General features: G+C 34.7%; 1 pseudogene; it reads right to left on the bottom strand.

The window, feature by feature from the left end:
* Positions 1-478: 478 nt before the first annotated feature.
* LOC139848122 (phosphatidylinositol 3,4,5-trisphosphate 3-phosphatase and protein-tyrosine-phosphatase PTEN2A-like) overlaps positions 479-23,411 on the bottom strand; it is a 49,433-nt pseudogene continuing 26,500 nt past the window's right edge.

Raw genomic sequence — 23,411 nt, 5'->3', positions numbered from 1 at the left:
AGGACCCAAACAATAAGATTAATCCCTGAGATTAATCACCCACTTCGACAAATGAAAGAACAATAAATACGAAAATTAAAGAACGCGAGATTTTAACGTGGTTATATGTAATCAAATGTCGATTACTTTAATCCACGGACCAACTAGAGAGATTTTGTTGATTTAATTCGTAGATACATATGAGGGTTACAATAGGATGCTTATATAGGCCAAAAACACCATGGAGAACAAGAAAAACATAAATATGAAAACTGCCCGTCAGGCACTAGCCGAGCCGCGGCTATATATGGCCGCGCCGCGCCTCAATGGCAAAATCCCGGACAGAAGTTTCTCGAATCTGATGCTCTGTTTATGTATTAGGCCGCGTCGCGCCTTCCAAGACCGCAACGCCTCTTCCCTGTTTCCATCATCTTATTTTGATATCCTTCACATCCAACAAAAAGTTCATACTACATAGTATGCCATTTCTTTCCAAAATTCACTCACTTTCATCATCATCATCTTCAAATGAGAAAAGAGAAGCATCAGCACCAATTTCCTTTATATCACCAGAATTCAAATTAGGAATCGATCTCTCAACGTTCTCATTTTATATATCCTTCGAAACTACATTGTTTAATGTTGACTGTTGATTGTCGTTTAACGAAAGTTATCGGGTATTTTTATTTAAACTATTTACTTCTGATTCTATTTTCTCAGATTCCTTAGACGTTTTATTAGACTCAGATTTTTCTTCATCACTATCGGAAAACACATCATCGTTTTCATTATCTCTAGACAAAGTTTTGGTTTGGTTCGATTCAACAGGATCTTTGTATGACGGTGAAGAATCGTTAGAGCTTAAAGTAGATTTATTACTAGTTTTGTACTTTTCGTGTATTGTACCATCATAATTGATCATTACAATCTCAACTTTGAATCCTGGGACGGGTAATTTTCTCTGCAAATAGTAGTTGGTTAGCCACAGGAAATGAATAGCAAAGATGACAACCCATATGTGGAGGTGGTAATTTGGACCCATGTATGAGTACATGTGTCAATTTGGGTTAAATACCTTTTCAAAATCATCAAAATCAGAACCATTTAAAGTAACTTTGTTTTCCATCATTTTTGTATTTAGCCAACTGCAAAGACAATATTGAACAATAAGAAAATAAATGATTAATTTATAGTAAGATGTTGAATTTCTATTAAATAATTGACTGACCAATATAAATCTCCTTGGCGATCATGAAATTGGATCTTATTAAAGTCGCCCGTTAACTCTGTCAGACCAGGTTCCCCAGGTAAAGCAAAAACCACAATTCCTTTCGTTGGAGCTCGAATCCAAAAATCTTCAGGCTGAAAAATTGTTTATAATTTTTTCAAAAAAAATATTAGGTGCACATCCCAGAAAATATGCATAAATGCGGATATCATTACCAGAAGATTCTTTGTTTTGGATGCTTTTTCGTTGTAAACAATATTCCTGAAATGAGAAATAATATATCATACCGCATATATTGGACAACTGTGACAGCCCGAAAATTTCCGATCAAATTTAAACTTAATCTTTGAATGATTTCGACACGATAAGCAAAGTCTATAATATTGAAGTCTCAAAAACTGTGAACTATTTTCATGGATTCATTTGACCTTCGACCAGTTCCGACGATTCACGAACAATTAATTATAACTTGATATATGTGTGTGTGTGTGTGTGTGTGTGTGTATATATATATATATATATATATATATATATAATAATTAGAAATATAATTTTGAGTATTGTATGTTGTTGTTACCAAAATTTATCTATGTAAAATAAAATAAAATATAATAATTATTATTTAAAACATATCTATATATATAAGTATATTAAAAATAAATATTTAATGATTGTAATACTCGTTTGACGTTTTGATTATTATTTAGAGTGATAACGCCATTTTCATACATATATTTTGGGCGTTATCTTGTTCCATTTGCTGGTATTTTGAAGACTTTGATTAAGATATCGAGTTATTTGAGTTCAAAATGAAGAAAGTGTCAAGATATGGTTCGTTGGCTCATTATTGTTGATTTTATTAAAGATATAGCCAAAACGAAGTTAGAGTTGAAGATAAACGTGCCCCGGGTGAAAAAAGTCAGTTTCCATCGCTTCAGGATGAGGTTTATCGCGTTTTGGTCATCGTGATACGTGATGAAGTGCATCAGAACGCGATATGGAAAAGGGGCCGTTCTGACCATTCTGTCGCGTTTCAATCACCTTTGTCGCGTCTTGTTTATCGCGTATCGCGATGTTTTTGTCGCGGATCGCGATAGGGATGTCGCGGATCGCGACCAGTGTCGGTTCCAGATTTCTGTTTACTCCTATAAATAGACGAATCTTACCCCAATTTAGGGGAGGCAGTTTTTATTCCGAACTTTAGCCTACAGCAACTTTAGTTACGAATTTCTTTGTCTTTCTTCATTATTTTACAAGGGTTTAAGCTACAATATCATTATTGGTTAGTTTAATCTTTATATTAACTTTTATTACTTTTATTAATTTATTCTTCATTCAATTCAATAATTATGTTTAATTGTTTTTCTTATTTATTTGTTATTTGCTTTACCATGAGTAGCTAAATATTTAGTATTCACTTAGATGCATGAACCTAGGTGATGGATTGCGATCTTTTGGTTAACAACAATTAATTAAAATTACACAAGTTTATGTCTAGCTAAGATCCACCGTTAATAAAGCTTATTGATTGTTAGATCACGGAAGTTATTGATTAACTAACGAAAGTTAAATTGATGAATAGCTTTTACTAGATTATTGAACGTGAATAATTTAGGAATACGTGAGATTTTATGAGGGACACCGATAATAAAATTAATCGTATAGTGGTTGAGCTTGAAATTAGTTGCAATAATTGTGAGGTTGTAAGGGACACCAAACCAACCTAAGTTAGATTATAATCTTGAGTAATATCATTGTGAATTGGTTAGTAACTCTAGGTTAACGACAGTTATACTTAGGTTGCTAGTCTTAAACTGTAGGAATCGACAGATAAATACAGTGTCACATCATTGTAATTGTTTAATTAACGGGTTTAAACGAGCAATCCTAGCCTAGGGAATTGAATCTAAGTGGATACGTTTGCTTCTTATTGAGTTAAGTTTAACTTACTTTCGCGTTTAATCAGTTTTACAACAAAACTCCCCTTTTTAAATCTTAGAATAATTAATAGTTCAAGTTTTCAATTACCTGCTCTCTGTGGAAAGAATTGGTCAAATACTTGTTTAATTACTACACGAACTGGTTATAGTTGCCTGTATTGTGTGATAATCGATAGGTATTTAGCTAATAATTTAGAGTACGAAATTACACATCAACTTTTTGGCGCCGCTGCCGGGGAGCGGTGTAATTATTGAGAATTTGGTTAAGCTTTTGATTTTTCGATCCTTTTGTGAGAAGCAATTCTTGCAAAAGTTATTTTTTCTGTTTTATTATTTTTGTTTAGATTTACGCGCGGTTTTGTTGTGGTGTGATCCCAGGTTAGGTACCAATAACTCTGGAACCGTCTAGAGTTTACTACACACGCAGCAAGGCTAAAGAAGAACAGGAAATCGCCGAGGATTTCGCTGAGTTACCTTTTTATATTCCGGACTTTGAGTATATTAAGGAAGAAGTTAACATGGCTGAAGGAGCAGAAGGACAGACTATGGAAGCATTGATGAAAGCCACAAGGGCTGGTAACGGACACGCCATCAGGCAACCACCAGTCACTACAGATTCTGAAGTCAAGGGACAGATTCTTAATATGATAACTCACCAATGCCAATTCAGAGGTACACCGAAGGAGGATGCATTCGAGCATCTTCGTTCCTTCAAAAGCATTTGCAACTTGTTCAAGATTGCAAATATCGCGGAGACAGTTATCTATTTGAGGGTTTTTTCTTGGTCTTTGAAAGATGACGCCAAGGATTGGTTAGACTCATTGCCTGAAGGTGAAATTGATAGTTGGGCTACAATGGAAGATAAGTTTTTGCAACGTTTCTTTCCAGCTGCAAAGGCCGCTCAACTGCAGAGCGAAATTAATCACTTTGTTCAGAAGCCACATGAGACACTTTATGATGCTTGGACACGATTCGGAAAAATGTTACGTAATTGTCCTCAACACGGGTTGAACAACTTCAATAAGGTCCAAATTTTCTACAAAGGGGTTAATGTGCCGACGAGGAAAGAACTTGATATCGCTGCACGCGGTTCTTTGATGAAAAAGACTCCGGATGACGCTTATGAAATCATCTCAGATACTGCCACGCATTCGTATGATTGGCATCAAGAATTAGATCTTTCTCGCTCTTCTTATGTTGCTAGTACTGAAACTAGTGATGAGCTTGCTGTAGTTAAGGCTCAACTTGCGACTTTTAAGAGACAGATGGAGTCGATGACTAAAGAGATGCACGCTATGAAGGTGGGTTGTGAATTATGCCAAGGACCGCATCTTACCAAAGATTGTGATCAAGCATCAATGGAGGAACAGGCTAATTATCTGGGTTACGTTAAGAAGGGTGATTTTGCTCTTAGTGAATTTCCGGGTGGGAGACAGTTTTTCAATCAAGCGAATAACATGGGCGGTAACAATTATCAGAGTGGTAATCCGGTTTATCAGGGCAATCAGAAGGTATATCCGTATAGGCCGCCTGGGTTTAATAACAGAAATCAGCAAGCGCCACCTAGGAATTTCCAGCAGCCTGTGCCACCAGTTCAGCAGCCAGAGAATAAGATGCCTCCTTTGGAGGAGTTGCTACGGGGTTTTATTATGAAAACGGACTAAAGTATCACGGCTTTGAGGCAATATGGGGAATCTACAAAATAGCAAGTTAGAAATCAGCAGGCTTCGATTCAGAACTTGGAACGGGATGTGGGGCGTATTGCTCAATCTTTATCGGAGAGACCGCCGGGTGCTCTCCCAGCTAATACGCAATCTAATCCCAACAACAAGATGCCGGCTAGGAATGAACACGTGAATGCTATAACCACTCGAATTGGTTTGGTTATTAACAAGGAGACTCCGAAGTCTTCTCCTATTGTTTCTTCTAATGTTTTGCAGGTACCTATTAATGAGGAGCAAAAGGAGGAAGAGCCCGAGTTAGAAAAGTCGCCTGATGAAGAGAAAAAGGAAGATGATCCGCCGGAGATCATAACTAAATCACCGTCGTTGAAGGAATACAAAGCACCAATTCCTTACCCGAAAACGTTGAAAAAGGATAAGCTCGCGAGTCAATATCAGAAATTTGCAAACATGATTAAACAGATTAGCGTGAACATGCCACTCGCGGAAGTGCTCCAAGGGATGCCTAACTATGGGAAGTTTCTCAAAGATCTTATCTCCAAGAAAGGTAAGTACCATGAGGTACCCGCCGCATTCCTCCATAAGGAATGTTCGGCCATCTTGAAAAAGAGTAAGATGCCTCCAAAATTGGGCGACCCGGGTAGTTTTCTTATTCCTTGCGCTATGGGTAATTCGAATGTGTATGATGCACTTGCCGATTTAGGTGCTAGTGTTAACCTTATGCCATATTCGTTATATCTTAAACTTGGCTTAGGAGACTTGAAACCTACAAGAATGGGGATTCACTTAGCGAACCACTCTTTTGATACCCCCATTGGAATAGCCGAGGACATATTGGTAAAGGTTGAGTCACTTGTATTCCCAGTTGATTTCGTGATCTTAGAGATGAGAGAGGACACTAAGGTGCCCATTATTCTAGGTCGACCATTCCTTAACACCGCGGATGCTATCATCCACGTTCAAAAAGAACAACTTAGCTTAGGTGTTGGGAATGAGAGGGTGATTTGTCACATTAATAAAGCCATGAGACACCCTATTTCAACCGATGATGAATGTTTAGCTATTGATGTTATTGACCATTGTGTTGAGCATGATTTGCAGGAATTGTTAAGTGTAGACACGTCGGATGTAATCATGTTGGGTGAAGTCAATGGTGACTTCGACCCGGAAGTTGAGTTGGAGGAATTACTTAAAGAGGATGATCTTAAAGAATCGGAATCATTTGAAACTATCCGGTTGAAAAATGAATTCTGTATCAAAACATCTCTCGAAGAACCGCCCACCTTGGAGCTTAAGGGGCTTCCACCTCACATGGAATATGCTTATCTTCAAGGTACGTCCCAATTGCCGGTTATTATTTCTTCGACACTTACCGGCGACCAAAAGGGTCGGTTGGTTTCCGTTCTTAAATCCCACAAAAGGGCAATAGCTTGGAAAACCTCGGACATACCGGGCATCAATCCGGCCTTTTGTACTCATCGAATCCTAATGGAAGATGATTTTAAACCCATGGTACAAAGGCAACGTCGTCTAAACCCGAATATGAAAGAGGTCGTTAAAAAAGAGGTGGTTAAATTGCTCGATGCCGGGTTAATTTATCCCATCTCGGATAGCCCGTGGGTAAGCCCTGTTCAAGTTGTGCCCAAAAAGGGAGGCACGACTGTTGTTCTCAACGAGAAGGACGAACTTGTCCCTACTCGTACCGTCACGGGATAGAGAGTTTGTATCGATTATCGTCGTTTGAACGACGCCACTAGGAAGGACCACTTCCCGCTTCCATTTATCGATCAAATGCTTGAGCGATTAGCGGGAAGGGAGTTCTATTGTTTCCTAGATGGATTTTCAGGCTACTTCCAAATCCCCATTGATCCGAAGGACCAAGATAAAACCACATTTACTTGTCCTTTCGGTACCTTTGCTTATCGGCGAATGCCATTCGGGCTATGCAATGCCCCGAGCACCTTTCAAAGGTGTATGGTCGCCATCTTTCATGACATGATCGAAGACTTCTTGGAAGTTTTCATGGACGATTTTTATGTCTTTGGAGACTCTTTCGATTCGTGTCTTGTTAATCTTGAAAAAGTGCTCAAAAGGTGCGAGGAATCAAACCTTGTTCTTAACTGGGAAAAATGCCACTTCATGGTGAAGGAAGGCATTGTCTTAGGGCACAAAATCTCTCGTGCAGGTATTGAGGTTGATAAGGCCAAAATTGATGTTATTTCGGGCCTTCCCAAACCTACAAACGTTAAAGCCATTTGTAGTTTTCTTGGTCATGCGGGATTCTATAGACGGTTCATTAAGGACTTTTCTAAGATTGCCCGACCATTGACTAAACTCCTTGAGAAGGACGTTCCTTTCGACTTTAACATCGAATGTGAGAATGCTTTCAACTTCTTAAAAGAGAAGCTCACACACGCTCCTATCATGGTATCTCCCGATTGGTCTCAACCTTTCGAGCTTATGTGTGATGCTAGTGATTTCGCGTTAGGCGCGGTTTTAGGTCAACGCCACGTTAATCACTTTAAACCTATTTATTACGCGAGTAAGACACTTACGGGGGCTCAATTAAATTATACCACCACGGAAAAGGAGCTCCTTGCGGTCGTCTTTGCGTTTGATAAATTTAGGTCATATTTGGTGTTGTCTAAAACGGTCGTTTACGCCGATCATTCGGCCCTTAAGTACTTGTTCTCTAAACAAGATGCTAAGCCTAGACTCATTCGTTGGATTCTTCTTCTCCAAGAATTTGACATTGAGATCAAGGATAAAAAGGGTGCCGAAAATTTAGCCGCGGATCATTTATCTCGTCTTGAAAATCCAAACCTAGAGGAACTCAATGAATCGGACATTCATGATACATTCCCCGATGAGTCCCTTATGGGTATCGAAATTGAATCCGAAACTCCTTGGTTCGCCGATATTGCTAATTATCTAGCCGCGGCATTCTTTCCAAAGGTTTAACTTACCAACAAAAGAAGAAATTCTTTGAGGATATTAAGTTTTACTTTTGGGATGCCCCGCATCTTTTTTGAATTGGGGCGGATCAAGTGATTCGTCGTTGTGTTTATGGGAAGGAAGCTCAACAAATTCTTGAGTATTGTCACCAAGGACCCATGGGTGGGCATCTTGGAGCTAATTATACGGCTAAGAAAATCTTCGATTCGGGATTCTATTGGCCTACCATTTTCAAAGATGCTAGTGCCTTTATCAAAACTTGTGACGCTTGCCAAAGGGCGGGAAACATCTCCAAAAGAGATGAGATGCCCCAAACGAGTATTCAAGTTTGTGAGATATTTGACATTTGGGGGATAGACTTTATGGGACCTTTTCCCGCATCCAACAAATGCAAATACATCCTTGTGGCGGTTGACTACGTGTCAAAGTGGGCCGAGGCTAAAGCTTTGCCTACTAATGACGCAAGAGTCATCGTTGACTTCCTTAAAAATCTCTTTTCGCGTTTCGGGCTTCCAAAGGCCTTGATTAGTGATCGCGGTACGCACTTTGCAAATCAACTACTCGAGAAGGTGCTCAAGAAGTATGGAGTAACCCACCGTTTCTCCACGGCTTACCACCCTCAAACGAGTGGCCAAGTTGAGAATACTAACCGCGCACTAAAACACATTCTTGAAAGAACGGTAAAAAATAATCCTAAGATTTGGAACCGGAAGTTGAATGACGCGCTATGGGCATTTCGAACTGCGTATAAAACGCCCATTGGTACTACACCATTCCGTCTCATTTATGGAAAAGCGTGTCATTTGCCGGTTGAAGTGGAGCATAAGGCGTATTGGCCACTTAAACAGTGTAATACGGACCTTAATGAAGCGGGAGAACATCGGTTTTTGCAAATTCATGAACTTGAGGAATTGCGAAACCATGCTTATGAGAATTCGCGCATTTATAAGGAGAAAACGAAGTTATGGCATGATGCGCGTTTGAAGATGAGAAAAGAATTTGAACCGGGCGATAAAGTTTTGTTATTTCAATCTAAGTTCAAATTCTCCGCCGGAAAGCTTAGGTCACGATGGTCCGGTCCATTCGTGGTAAAGAAAGCTTTTCCGGCCGGGCATGTGGAATTGTTAGATAACGAGGGTAGAAGATTTAAGGTGAATGGTCATAGGTTAAAATTGTATCACGAGGCATTCGATAACACCGAGAGGGAGGACCTCACCCTCTACCCGAAAGACGCATGAGCGTGGCCATGAGTCGAGAAAACGACTCATTAAAAAATCAATTCGTGTAGAGTTTTGTATTTTTGTTTTTCTTTGTTAGGTAATTTCTGTGTATTTTTGCGTTAATTGGTAAACCATGAAAAATCCAAAAACAATATAAAACCTAAAGAAAAAAAACAAAAAATTGTGTCACGTATCGCGACAGGCACCACCAAAACGCGACAGATTGATCAGTCCGGACCCCATAAGTTGTCGCGTTTGAAGAAACTTTGTCGCGTTGGAATTTGGGTTGTCGCGAAACGCGACACGTACAGCAGATCAGGTTAAATACGTTTTTTTTTCAGTTCTTTTCATCACCACCACTTAATTCTTTTTATCACTCTCGTATTTTCTGCTCTCAATACACCATAACCCATCCATTAAACTCGTAATTTACTCACGAATCTTCATTTAATCAACACTAACATCATGGCTAGGGCATGATTTAACCTCTTCTTGCTTGTTCTTCTTTATTTCTCATGCTTAATTTCAATTTTCATTAGGGTTTATGAGAAAAACAAGTGTGGGGGTGTGTTTATGTGTTATTGTTTGATTTTTATTGGAGATTATGTATGCTTAACATGTTATTACTTCGATTTTCATGCCTATTGTTCTATAATTTCATTATTTGATTTCTAGGGTTCTTAGGTATGATTAATTGGGGGTTTTGGATTTGTGAGTTAAATTGATATGTTTTGAATGTTGTATGATTGTTAGTTGAGTATGATTACTATGAATTCATGTTTAAATTGTCTAGATTTTGATTTTGAATTCTAGGGTTCATGTGTAATTGGGGATTTTGACTTGGTTGACTGGGTTTGACTCAGTTTGACTTTTGAGATTGTGTTTATCATGTGTTGATGATATGTATGCTTTAACTACATGTTTTGATTGTTGAATTAATTGGTTAAAGTTACATATATTGTTGAGAAGATGAAGTTTTTGAATTGAGTTATTTTAACTTGATTTATTTGGTTGAAGTTACATAATTACTATGAGGATTGTCATGATGATTAATGATGTTACATGGTTTTGTACTTATGAAAGTTGGGAAATTTGTTCTAAGTGCATGATAATTGTTTGAGTTTTATATGATTTATGCTTTTGGAATGTTTTTAAGTAACCATTGACATTATGTGCCTTAGGTATATTTTTGAAGGAATGCAGGTTATCGCTAACGCTAACATGTCCTTAGGGATATATCTTTTTGTTTGTCATTGTGTTTGTTTTTCAGACAGGAGGACGTGGTAATGCTAGGGGTACTTCAAGTTCCGGTACTGCAGCCGGTGCAGCTGAGGAGGTTCAACCGCAACCTCCAATTCCTCAAACAGAATTACATGTGAATTTACGATTTAATGGTCGATCGGAGGTTATTAAGCAAAGAAAGGCGGATGTTCAAGAGTTGATTCGGAAAGAATTTGAACCACATCGAGTGGTTGATTGGAATGTTTTGCAAAGGGGAGGTTTACATGCTACGGTTATGGAGTATTTGCAATTGGAATGGCGAAGTAATGTGTATAATGATTGGGTTGCTTTCTTTGGGATTCATGAAGTAGTTTACCGGGAGTTGGTTATTGAATTTTACGCTACCTATGTGATGAACCTTCACCCTGAAAACGTTGATGATCTAACGTTTATGACTTTTCGATTGGGTGGAGTTAACCGCTCTATGTCATTATTTCATTTGGCTACTTGTTTGGGAATTTATACCGATGAAGAACGCACACGAGTTAGTTTTCGAGATTATCATTGGGGTGCTGAAAGGGTAATTGATATGATTGATCCTCATGAATTTGATGCAGCTAGAGTTTGGGGGGATATTGCTTCTGATTCTGAATGGAGCCCGAGTAACTGTCCTTGTGTTCATATCATGGATCTCGCTCTTCGTGCAATTCAATGAATGGTTTCGCATACTATTACACATAGAAGAAGTGGGAACGAGAAGGTCTCTTTACCGGACCTTTGGTATGTGAACCAATTCCGAACCAAGACACCTACTTCTGTTGCTTATGGAGTGGCTTATTTTCTTAAACATCAGGGTAGTGAACTTCGTTCTGCGGGAAGTCCGATTCGAGGTGGTCATTTTATCACGAGGATTGCGTCGGTTTTTGAGATTGATAGATCGGATATGGAGCGAATTATTACTGAGGCGGTTGTGTTAGGAGAAAATGTTTTTCGAGGAGCAAGAGTAATATCTATTGAGCATGGTCAGGTTATTCCATATAGAGTTCGTCGTCGTCGTCCCTGAGATGCGTAGGGGGCACAGGAGGAGGATGAAGAGATGGCCGAGGGTGGTCAAGATGCGGGTCAAGGTGTCGGGGGTCAACGTTTTACAAACCAGGATTTAATGGAACAGATGCGTAATATGCAGCTTTATAATGAGGAAACCCGAGCACGCTCGGAAAGTCAGATTGCATATGGCATTAGTGAGGTTACGTATCATCACGATTGGCATCGACACAACATGGAGCTTGTTTCTCCTAATACCATCTTTACTCCTTATGGCACTCATATTCCATGGACTCCGGAGTCGACAGGTCCTTATCGGGTGTATGATCGCACAGCAGCTCATGAAGTTTGGGAGGATATGGTCCGACGAAGAGGAGCAAGTTCTAGTTCTCAGTATGATGAAGGTAACCAGGGAGGTCAGTCAGGTGGTGGAGGTCCTTATGGTGGGCAGTATGATGGATCTTATGGAGGGTATAACCCTTGGTGATTGGATGCGGTGGTGATCGTGTGGTGACAAGAAAAACACAACTTTTTAATTTCGTTTATTAGTTTTTATTTTGGATGACTGTAATCTTAATTAGGATGATGGTAGTTGTTAGTCGTTAAACCTAATACTTTGGATTTTAAATGGGGAGTTTCGGTACCGTGGTGGTACCATCCCATTAGTTATGGTTGTGGTATGTATGTTTTCGTTTCAGGTTCCACGGTGGTTGTGCTTTATTATTTTTCAAAGTCTGGCATTAAGTTCAACACCTTACTTGATTATGATGTTTTGGTGATCGAGTGGATGCCGATGTTCTTATGCTGGCAGTAAGTTCAGCGCCATCGTGCACCGTCTTTCCGCGATCTACGGATCTAAAAATCCGGGTTTTTCTTTTCCCTTTTTCACTATTTTGTCCTCTCGAATTTATTTTTGATTTTCTGATTTCATGTAAATGAGGGCATTACATGATCTTAAGTATGGGGGGGAGATAAATTCTCGCGAATTTTTGAAATTTTTGCATGTTTTAATTGCCTAGTGGTCAAAATTTTTGGAATTTTTAAACTTTTTAAGGTTATGATTGAGATGTTTACCCATGAGAGCACCCGTAGTGATTAGGGATTGACTTGGAATTTTTGGTTTTGGCCGGTGAGGTTTATTAGTTTTAAGCAAATTGTTAGTAGTTTGTTAATTATGAATGGACCTTTTTGACCATGACTTAGGAATTTTGAGTGTATAAGTGCTTGAGGAAAGATAATTGATGAAAGGTGAAAGTAAAAAGGGATAAATGTTGGATAAATTTGGTTAAAAATGTTAAAAATTCAATCTTATTTTATCTAGTTTAGTATTTGTTTCAAAGATGACAATGCAACTTATTTGTGTCAAGAAATGAAGAATAACGGTATTTAGGGCTTTAGGGTAAAATGCGAGAAAAATGGTTAAATTAGAGATTAGGATATAAATGGCTTCATATTTTGTGTTTATGGCTTTTTGACTCTCTTAAAGAAGTGTTATACTCATAAGTGCTAGGTATGTAAGCTTGAAGAGGAAAAATCACAAATCTCTGACTCCAATGGACCCTTTAAGGGGTGGCTGTTACTGACTATGGTGTGAATGGTATTTCTTTATGTCATGAGTTAAAGACTTCCTACAACAAATCATTCATCATCGATCACATCATTATCCATCCGCTACATCATACATTGCGGGTTCTACAAAGTCACAAATTGAAGACGAGGAAGACATTCAAAGAGAGTATTATGCTTGAAAAAAAAAAAGAAAGAAAAAAAAAATGAGAAAAAAAGAAAGAAAAAAAAAGAACAGAAAAAAAAAGAATGCTTATGAGATCCGAGCTTAAGTAGTAGTTTCTAAGACTAGAACTGATAGATCCTTTGGGGTGCTAGATCACCTAACCACCTAAGACCTTTTTCCGGTTTGGAATCGGTTGGTTGAAGGTTCGCTACACGGGTCAAGGACGTTACTATCTCAAGGCAAGGTGATCATCTTTAGGTACTCGTCTCATACTTATGCAGCAGTGATCATCTTTGGCTCATGATGTGGGAAATACCTAGTAAGACTAGACCTTGGGAAGAGTTACCTTTGCGGGGTACGTTGGATAAGAGAGATGTGACCAGTATGTGGATAGCTTGCATATTTAGAAATTATAAGCATGAAATGGAATCAAGAGAGTTAAAAAGTTAAACGGGTTTCTCTACATAAACACAGGTATGAATCTATTTATAACTGGATCTTTGATTAAATTGTGAAGTATTGGTATTTGCAATAGCGCCTTAAATATTGTTAGTAGGCTATCTTGATGCGAATAAGGGTCATGATTATAGATACTAAACCTTATAACGTAAGATTGTTTTTATCATTTGTAATCATTTTACACCAATTGTATTTGAATGCTTATTGGTGATTAGTTATTGAGGTTGGAAAGTTAAGTCTTAAGGGTTGATTGATGCGAAGAAAAGAAGGATATTGAAAGACTAGTAGTGTGATTTTTAGGGGAAGTTAAGTGAAAAGAGTTTAGGCTTTGAGATGAAAGGTTTGTGTTAAGAAGTAAAGTTGTGAAAATTTTTGTAGTTTGAGTTCTCAACCCAAATTGTCTTTACATCTCAATTCATGACCTAGAAAAAAAATGTTTTATGAAAATTTGTTTGCGATAATGGCCACTTAGGATGTTGTTTTTGAAATGTGCTTAAATGAAAATGGGGGAAGAAGGAGGGTGCGTTTGATGGTTTGTATGTTGTTTTTTATAAGTGACAGGAATGTGAGGAATTGTTTTGTGAGGAAATAAGCTTATTCGTGAAAAGATGAAGAGTACGAGAGCTTGTGGAGGATTGACTTGAAGGCTTGAATCTTGCGGAAATTTGTTGAAGATTATACGTACAGTTATTATTTCGAGATTGACTTGCTTGAGGACAAGCAAGGTTCAAGTGTGGGGGATTTTGATAATGCCATTTTCATACATATATTTTGGGCGTTATCTTGTTCCATTTGCTGGTATTTTGAAGACTTTGATTAAGATATCGAGTTATTTGAGTTCAAAATGAAGAAAGTGTCAAGATATGGTTCGTTGGCTTATTATTTTTGATTTTATTGAAGATATAGCCAAAACGAAGTTAGAGTTGAAGATAAACGTGCCCCGGGTGAAAAAAGTCAGTTTCCATCGCTTCAGGATGAGGTTTATCGCGTTTTGGTCATCGTGATACGTGATGAAGTGCATCAGAACGCGATATGGAAAAGGGGTCGTTCTGGCCATTCTGTCGCGTTTCAATCACCTTTGTCGCGTCTTGTTTATCGCGTATCGCGATGTTTTTGTCGCAGATCGCGATAGGGATGTCGCGGATCGCGACCAGTGTCGGTTCCAGATTTCTGTTTACTCCTATAAATAGACGAATCTTACCCCAATTTAGGGGAGGCAGTTTTTATTCCGAACTTTAGCCTACAGCAACTTTAGTTACGAATTTCTTTGTCTTTCTTCATTATTTTACAAGGGTTTAAGCTACAATATCATTATTGGTTAGTTTAATCTTTATATTAACTTTTATTACTTTTATTAATTTATTCTTCATTCAATTCAATAATTATGTTTAATTGTTTATCTTATTTATTTGTTATTTGTTTTACCATGAGTAGCTAAATATTTAGTATTCACTTAGATGCATGAACCTAGGTGATGGATTGCGATCTTTTGGTTAACAACAATTAATTAAAATTACACAAGTTTATGTCTAGCTAAGATCCACCGTTAATAAAGCTTATTGATTGTTAGATCACGGAAGTTATTGATTAACTAACGACAGTTAAATTGATTAATAGCTTTTACTTGATTATTGAACGTGAATAATTTAGGAATACGTGAGATTTTATGAGGGACACCGATAATAAAATTAATCGTATAGTGGTTGAGCTTGAAATTAGTTGCAATAATTGTGAGGTTGTAAGGGACACCAAACCAACCTAAGTTAGATTATAATCTTGAGTAATATCATTATGAATTGGTTAGTAACTCTAGGTTAACGACAGTTATACTTAGGTTGCTAGTCTTAAACTGTAGGAATCGACAGATAAATACAGTGTCACATCATTGTAATTGTTTAATTAACGGGTTTAAACGAGCAATCCTAGCCTAGGGAATTGAATCTAAGTGGATACGTTTGCTTCTTATTGAGTTAAGTTTAACTTACTTTCGCGTTTAATCAGTTTTACAACAAAACTCCCCTTTTTAAATCTTAGAATAATTAATAGTTCAAGTTTTCAATTACCTGCTCTCTGTGGAATGAATTGGTCAAATACTTGTTTAATTACTACACGAACTGGTTATAGTTGCCTGTATTGTGTGATAATCGATAGGTATTTAGCTAATAATTTAGAGTACGAAATTACCCATCAACTTTTTGGCGCCGCTGCCGGGGAGCGGTGTAATTATTGGGAATTTGGTTAAGCTTTTGATTATTCGATCCTTTTGTGAGAAGCAATTCTTGCAAAAGTTATTTTTTCTGTTTTATTATTTTTGTTTAGATTTACGCGCGATTTTGTTGTGGTGTGATCGCAGGTTAGGTACCAATAACTCTGGAACCGTCTAGAGTTTACTACACACGCAGCAAGGCTAAAGAAGAACAGGAAATCGCCGAGGATTTCACTGAGTTACCTTTTTATATTCCGGACTTTGAGTATATTAAGGAAGAAGTTAACATGGCTGAAGGAGCAGCATGACAGACTATGGAAGCATTGATGAAAGCCACAAAGGCTGGTAACGGACACGCCATCAGGCAACCACTAGTCACTACAGATTTTGAAGTCAAGGGACAGATTCTTAATATGATAACTCACCAATGCCAATTCAGAGGTACACCGAAGGAGGATGCATTCGAGCATCTTCGTTCCTTCAAAAGCATTTGCAACTTGTTCAAGATTGTAAATATCGCGGAGACAGTTATCTATTTGAGGGTTTTTCCTTGGTCTTTGAAAGATGACGCCAAGGATTGGTTAGACTCATTGCCTGAAGGTGAAATTGATAGTTGGGCTACAATGGAAGATAAGTTTTTGCAACGTTTCTTTCCAGCTGCAAAGGCAGCTCAACTGCAGAGCGAAATTAATCACTTTGTTCAGAAGCCACATGAGACACTTTATGATGCTTGGACACGATTCGGAAAAATGTTACGTAATTGTTCTCAACACGGGTTGAACAACTTCAGTAAGGTCCAAATTTTCTACAAAGGGGTTAATGTGCCGACGAGGAAAGAACTTGATATCGCTGCACGTGGTTCTTTGAAGAAAAAGACTCCGGATGACGCTTATGAAATCATCTCAGACACTGTCACGTGGTTATAGTTGCCTGTATTGTGTGATAATCGATAGGTATTTAGCTAATAATTTAGAGTACGAAATTACACATCATAGAGAAATTTATTATACGACTTAATAACGTTAACAAAGTATTAAAAGTATAAAGTTATATTCGTTTAAGATAAACATCTACATAATAAAACGTGCTTATATATATATTTCGAATTATTTAACAAACAATATTAGTATTCGATTACTGACTCGATTGATATCTAAATAAGTTAATTAGAATATTTGTCAAGTAGAGTAAACGCTAGTACGTAAATGATTCATATCAAGATGTGTTATCATATAATATTAATAATTAAATTTAAGTACATGTAAAAAAAATAAAAGATATATTATTTTCATAATAATTGCTAATATTAATATTTGTATTAATAATATTAATTTTTTAATATATATATAAATATATAAAATTTGATATGTACCAGTAATATGATTAATATTATTGATAATTCTATTATTATTATTATTATTATTATTATTATTATTATTATTATTATTATTATTATTATTATTATTATTATTATTATTATTATTATTATTATTATTATTATTATTATTATTATTATTATTATTATACTAATAAAATTAATATTAAATATTAATGTTTATATAATAAATGTCATTATGTTCTTTATATAATTAATATACAAAAATATATATACAATCGATAGAGATATAGTTACATACATAAATACAAATACATATACGAAATTCAATTATAAATATATCAATACATATACAGAATATATATATACTTAAATACTGATATATATTTAAATGTATAGAAAAAAATACGTATTAATATTTAAAGAATCCAAAGTCAAGTTAAATCCTTGTCAAACTGTTTTAGATTGGTACTCTCTGATTCTAATCGATGAAATCACAACCAAAACAATCCAAATTCTGTTAACAATCCATATCGCCTTTTATTTTTTTATATTTTTTTGGTACGATCGGGTATTGCTTGTCGAATTCAATTGGGTTATAATTCGATCGAATTGTTAGTAATATTAGTTAATTCACTCAGTTCCTTCATCATCACTATCAATTATCAATATAACGAGTTTTTATTTAATCATAATTTAACAAGAAAAGCAAGAATATGTCGACGGTCCTCTGTTCTTGTTTCAATATCCAAAAACTTCAAAACGAATTTAAACACAAAATCTATTAATGCAATTACGTTGAGAATTCTCTAATGAATCTTGTTGCAAAGTTTCAGTTTCCAAATCATAATATCAAGCTCTAATTTTAGAAGTCAAAGTAAATACTTCAAAAGTCAAACGACATGTTCTTGAGGAAATTAGAAATCGTTTTGATGTTTTCAGATAAATTGAAGGTCCAGAAAGTTTTTAGGAACAATTTCAAACTTATTTCGTTTAGAAATTCAGGTCTAAAACGTATTCAAAATCAAAATCCTAGATGGAGTTCATACGTTTTTTTTAGTTTATTACAGCTATATTTTTATTTTATTTTTTTTAAAAAATCGAATTAACTTTTAACAGAGGGTAATGTTACTTCAATTAAAAGATATAAAAGATGTTAATTTCGTTATGAATTGGGATTGAACTCTGAGCAAATTTAGTTGGAACAATTGAGGAAGAAGGTGAACGAAAGTAAATCAGATTATAAGAAAATAAAATGGGTATTATTACAGAAAACGGGTACGGCCTAGATGGTTTAGGAGAGTGACAGGTATTCGAGTGGTCTCGGGTTCGATCCTTGCTTGGTGCAACTATTTTTTTTAAGGGGCTTCAAAGGTAGATTTAAATACCAAAATTATTATTATTATTATTATTATTATTATCATTTTCATTATTGTTATTAATATTATTATTATTATTATTGTTATTAATATTATTATTGTTATTATTAGATATTATTAATACTACTAGTATTATAATTATTAAAAGTATTATAATTAAGTATTGTTAACATAGTTATAAGTATTATTATTATTATTATTATTATTATTATTATTATTATTATTATTATTATTATTATTATTATTAAATATTGTTATTGTTAATATTATGTTAATATCAATAATATGACTATTATCATTACCATTTCTAGTTATTATTACGTAGTACCATTAAGTATTATTAGTTATCATTATTATTATTATGATGATAGTTATAAATAAGAATATTGTTATTATTATAATGGTTATTATTATTATTATTATATTTGTTTTAACAACTAATATATGTATTATCATGAGAACATAAATACTATGATTAAAATTAGTATTAGTATAACTTTTAGTATAATTATTATTAGTGACATAAGTATTATTATAAATATTATCATTATTATTATTAATATAATCATTAGTATTATTATTAAACTTATTATCATTATTAACATTCTTACTAAAATTATTATTTTGTTATCATTAAAAAATATCAATATTATCATAAATAGATACTTTTATATATAAAAATACATTACGCTACACTTTTATTATTAAAAAGATATTAGTTAAGTTATATCAATTAATATATAAATATATATACTAAACCTTAATATACAGTTTTTATTATAATTAATAAGTAATAGTTATATAAAACATATAAACTAAATATATTAAAATAACATATAGTATAACAAGTATATCATTAATAACAATATATATATATAATTGTTCGATTACGAATATATGTTTTAATAGATATACAATTGATATAGGTTCGTGAATCCGAAGCCAACCCTGCATTGTTCAATATCGTCATATGTATTTTTACTACAAAATATATTATAGTGAGTTTCATTTGATCCCTTTTTAATTGCTTTTGCAATTTATATTTTTGGGCTGAGAATACATGCGCTGCTTTTATAAATGCTTTACGAAATAGAGACAAGTGATTAAAAATGATATTCTGCGGATTGATGTGCTAGGTAATTTAGTTACATGTTATAAGAGCATGTAAGCGCGAATCCTAAAGATAGATCTATCGGGCTTAACACCCCCATCCTGTAGGCTGCACTAGACATAAGAGCTAGTGGGCGGATGTTTAGCACTTCGAGGATTATTTATACACTTGCGAGTGTATGTATCCATCTTTGCGAAGATGACTTATTATATTATTGTTAAGGTTGGTTACTGAGGCCTCAACATAAGCAGAATGGTTTTATACACTTGCGAGTGTACATATATTTATAAACGGAAATCTTGTGGTCTATTAAAATATTGAAATGATTGTTATGATAAACCTATGAACTTACCAACCTTTTGGTTGATACTTTAAAGCATGTTTATTCTCAGGTATGAAAGAAATCTTCCATTGTGCATTTGCTCATTTTAGAGATATTGAAATGTCCCGTTCTTATTGATTAAAAACGTTCCATATTAATTGATTTCGTTGCGAGGTTTTGACCTCTATATGAGACGTTTTTGAAAGACTGCATTCATTTTAAAACAAACCATAACCTTTATTTCATCAATAAAGGTTTAAAAAGCTTTACGTAGATTATCAAATAATGATAATCTAAAATATCCTGTTTACACACGACCATTACATAATGGTTTACAATACAAATATGTTACAACAAAATAAGTTTCTTGAATGCAGTTTTTACACAATATCATACAAGCATGGACTCCAAATCTCGTCCTTATTTAAGTATGCGACAGCGGAAGCTCTTAATAATCACCTGAGAATAAACATGCTTAAAACGTCAACAAAAATGTTGGTGAGTTATAGGTTTAACCTATATATATCAAATCATAATAATAGACCACAAGATTTCATATTTCAATACACATCCCATACATAGAGATAAAAATCATTCATATGGTGAACACCTGGTAACCGACATTAACAAGATGCATATATAAGAATATCCCCATCATTCCGGTACACCCTTCGGATATGATATAAATTTCGAAGTACTAAAGCATCCGGTACTTTGGATGGGGCTTGTTGGGCCCAATAGATCTATCTTTAGGATTCGCGTCAATTAGGGTGTCTGTTCCCTAATTCTTAGATTACCAGACTTAATAAAAAGGGGCATATTCGATTTCGATAATTCAACCATAGAATGTAGTTTCACGTACTTGTGTCTATTTTGTAAATCATTTATAAACCTGCATGTATTCTCATCCCAAAATATTAGATTTTAAAAGTGGGACTATAACTCACTTTCACAGATTTTTACTTCGTCGGGAAGTAAGACTTGGCCACTGGTTGATTCACGAACCTATAACAATATATACATATATATCAAAGTATGTTCAAAATATATTTACAACACTTTTAATATATTTTGATGTTTTAAGTTTATTAAGTCAGCTGTCCTCGTTAGTAACCTACAACTAGTTGTCCACAGTTAGATGTACAGAAATAAATCGATAAATATTATCTTGAATCAATCCACAACCCAGTGTATACGTATCTCAGTATTGATCACAACTCAAACTATATATATTTTGGAATCAACCTCAACCCTGTATAGCTAACTCCAACATTCACATATAGAGTGTCTATGGTTGTTCCGAAATATATATAGATGTGTCGACATGATAGGTCGAAACATTGTATACGTGTCTATGGTATCTCAAGATTACATAATATACAATACAAGTTGATTAAGTTATGGTTGGAATAGATTTGTTACCAATTTTCACGTAGCTAAAATGAGAAAAATTATCCAATCTTGTTTTACCCATAACTTCTTCATTTTAAATCCGTTTTGAGTGAATCAAATTGCTATGGTTTCATATTGAACTCTATTTTATGAATCTAAACAGAAAAGTATAGGTTTATAGTCGGAAAAATAAGTTACAAGTCGTTTTTGTAAAGGTAGTCATTTCAGTCGAAAGAACGACGTCTAGATGACCATTTTAGAAAACATACTTCCACTTTGAGTTTAATCATAATTTTTGGATATAGTTTCATGTTCATAATAAAAATCATTTTCTCAGAATAACAACTTTAAAATCAAAGTTTATTATAGTTTTTAATTAACTAACCCAAAACAGCCCGCGGTGTTACTACGACGGCGTAAATCCGGTTTTACGGTGTTTTTCGTGTTTCCAGGTTTTAAATCATTAAGTTAGCATATCATATAGATATAGAACATGTGTGTAGTTAATTTTAAAAGTCAAGTTAGAAGGATTAACTTTTGTTTGCGAACAAGTTTAGAATTAACTAAACTATGTTCTAGTGATTACGAGTTTAAACCTTCGAATAAGATAGCTTTATATGTATGAATCGAATGATGTTATGAACATCATTACTACCTTAAGTTCCTTGGATAAACCTACTGGAAAAGAGAAAAATGGATCTAGCTTCAACGGATCCTTGGATGGCTCGAAGTTCTTGAAGCAGAATCATGACACGAAAACAAGTTCAAGTAAGATCATCACTTGAAATAAGATTGTTATAGTTATAGAAATTGAACCAAAGTTTGAATATGATTATTACCTTGTATTAGAATGATAACCTACTGTAAGAAACAAAGATTTCTTGAGGTTGGATGATCACCTTACAAGATTGGAAGTGAGCTAGCAAACTTGAAAGTATTCTTGATTTTATGTAACTAGAACTTGTAAAATATATGAAGAACACTTAAAACTTGAAGATAGAACTTGAGAGAGATCAATTAGATGAAGAAAATTGAAGAATGAAAGTGTTTGTAGGTGTTTTTGGTCGTTGGTGTATGGATTAGATATAAAGGATATGTAATTTTGTTTTCATGTAAATAAGTCATGAATGATTACTCATATTTTTGTAATTTTATGAGATATTTCTTGCTAGTTGCCAAATGATGGTTCCCACATGTGTTAGGTGACTCACATGGGCTGCTAAGAGCTGATCATTGGAGTGTATATACCAATAGTACATACATCTAAAAGCTGTGTATTGTACGAGTACGAATACGGGTGCATACGAGTAGAATTGTTGATGAAACTGAACGAGGATGTAATTGTAAGCATTTTTGTTAAGTAGAAGTATTTTTATAAGTGTATTGAAGTCTTTCAAAAGTTAATAAATACATATTAAAACACTACATGTATATACATTTTAACTGAGTCGTTAAGTCATCGTTAGTCGTTACATGTAAGTGTTGTTTTGAAACCTTTAGGTTAACGATCTTGTTAAATGTTGTTAACCCAATGTTTATAATATCAAATGATATTTTAAATTATTATATTATCATGATATTATCATGTATGAATATCTCTTAATATGATATATATACATTAAATGTCGTTACAACGATAATCGTTACATATATGTCTCGTTTCAAAATCATTAAGTTAGTTGTCTTGTTTTTACATATGTAGTTCATTGTTAATATAATTAATGATATGTTTACTTATCATAATATCATGTTAACTATATATATAACCATATATATGTCATCATATAGTTTTTACAAGTTTTAACGTTCGTGAATCACCGGTCAACTTGGGTGGTCAATTGTCTATATGAAACCTATTTCAATTAATCAAGTCTTAACAAGTTTGATTGCTTAACATGTTGGAAACATTTAATCATGTAAATATCAATCTCAATTAATATATATAAACATGGAAAAGTTCGGGTCACTACAGTACCTACCCGTTAAATAAATTTCGTCCCGAAATTTTAAGCTGTTGAAGGTGTTGACGAATCTTCTGGAAATAGATGCGGGTATTTCTTCTTCATCTGATCTTCACGCTCCCAGGTGAACTCGGGTCCTCTACGAGCATTCCATCGAACCTTAACAATTGGTATCTTGTTTTGCTTAAGTCTTTTAACCTCACGATCCATTATTTCGACGGGTTCTTCGATGAATTGAAGTTTT

Source organism: Rutidosis leptorrhynchoides, chromosome 5, assembly GCF_046630445.1.
Source record: "Rutidosis leptorrhynchoides isolate AG116_Rl617_1_P2 chromosome 5, CSIRO_AGI_Rlap_v1, whole genome shotgun sequence".
Lineage (NCBI taxonomy): Eukaryota > Viridiplantae > Streptophyta > Magnoliopsida > Asterales > Asteraceae > Rutidosis > Rutidosis leptorrhynchoides.
Note: the sequence above shows the minus strand (reverse complement) of the source record. Positions and strands in the feature narration are given on the sequence as shown.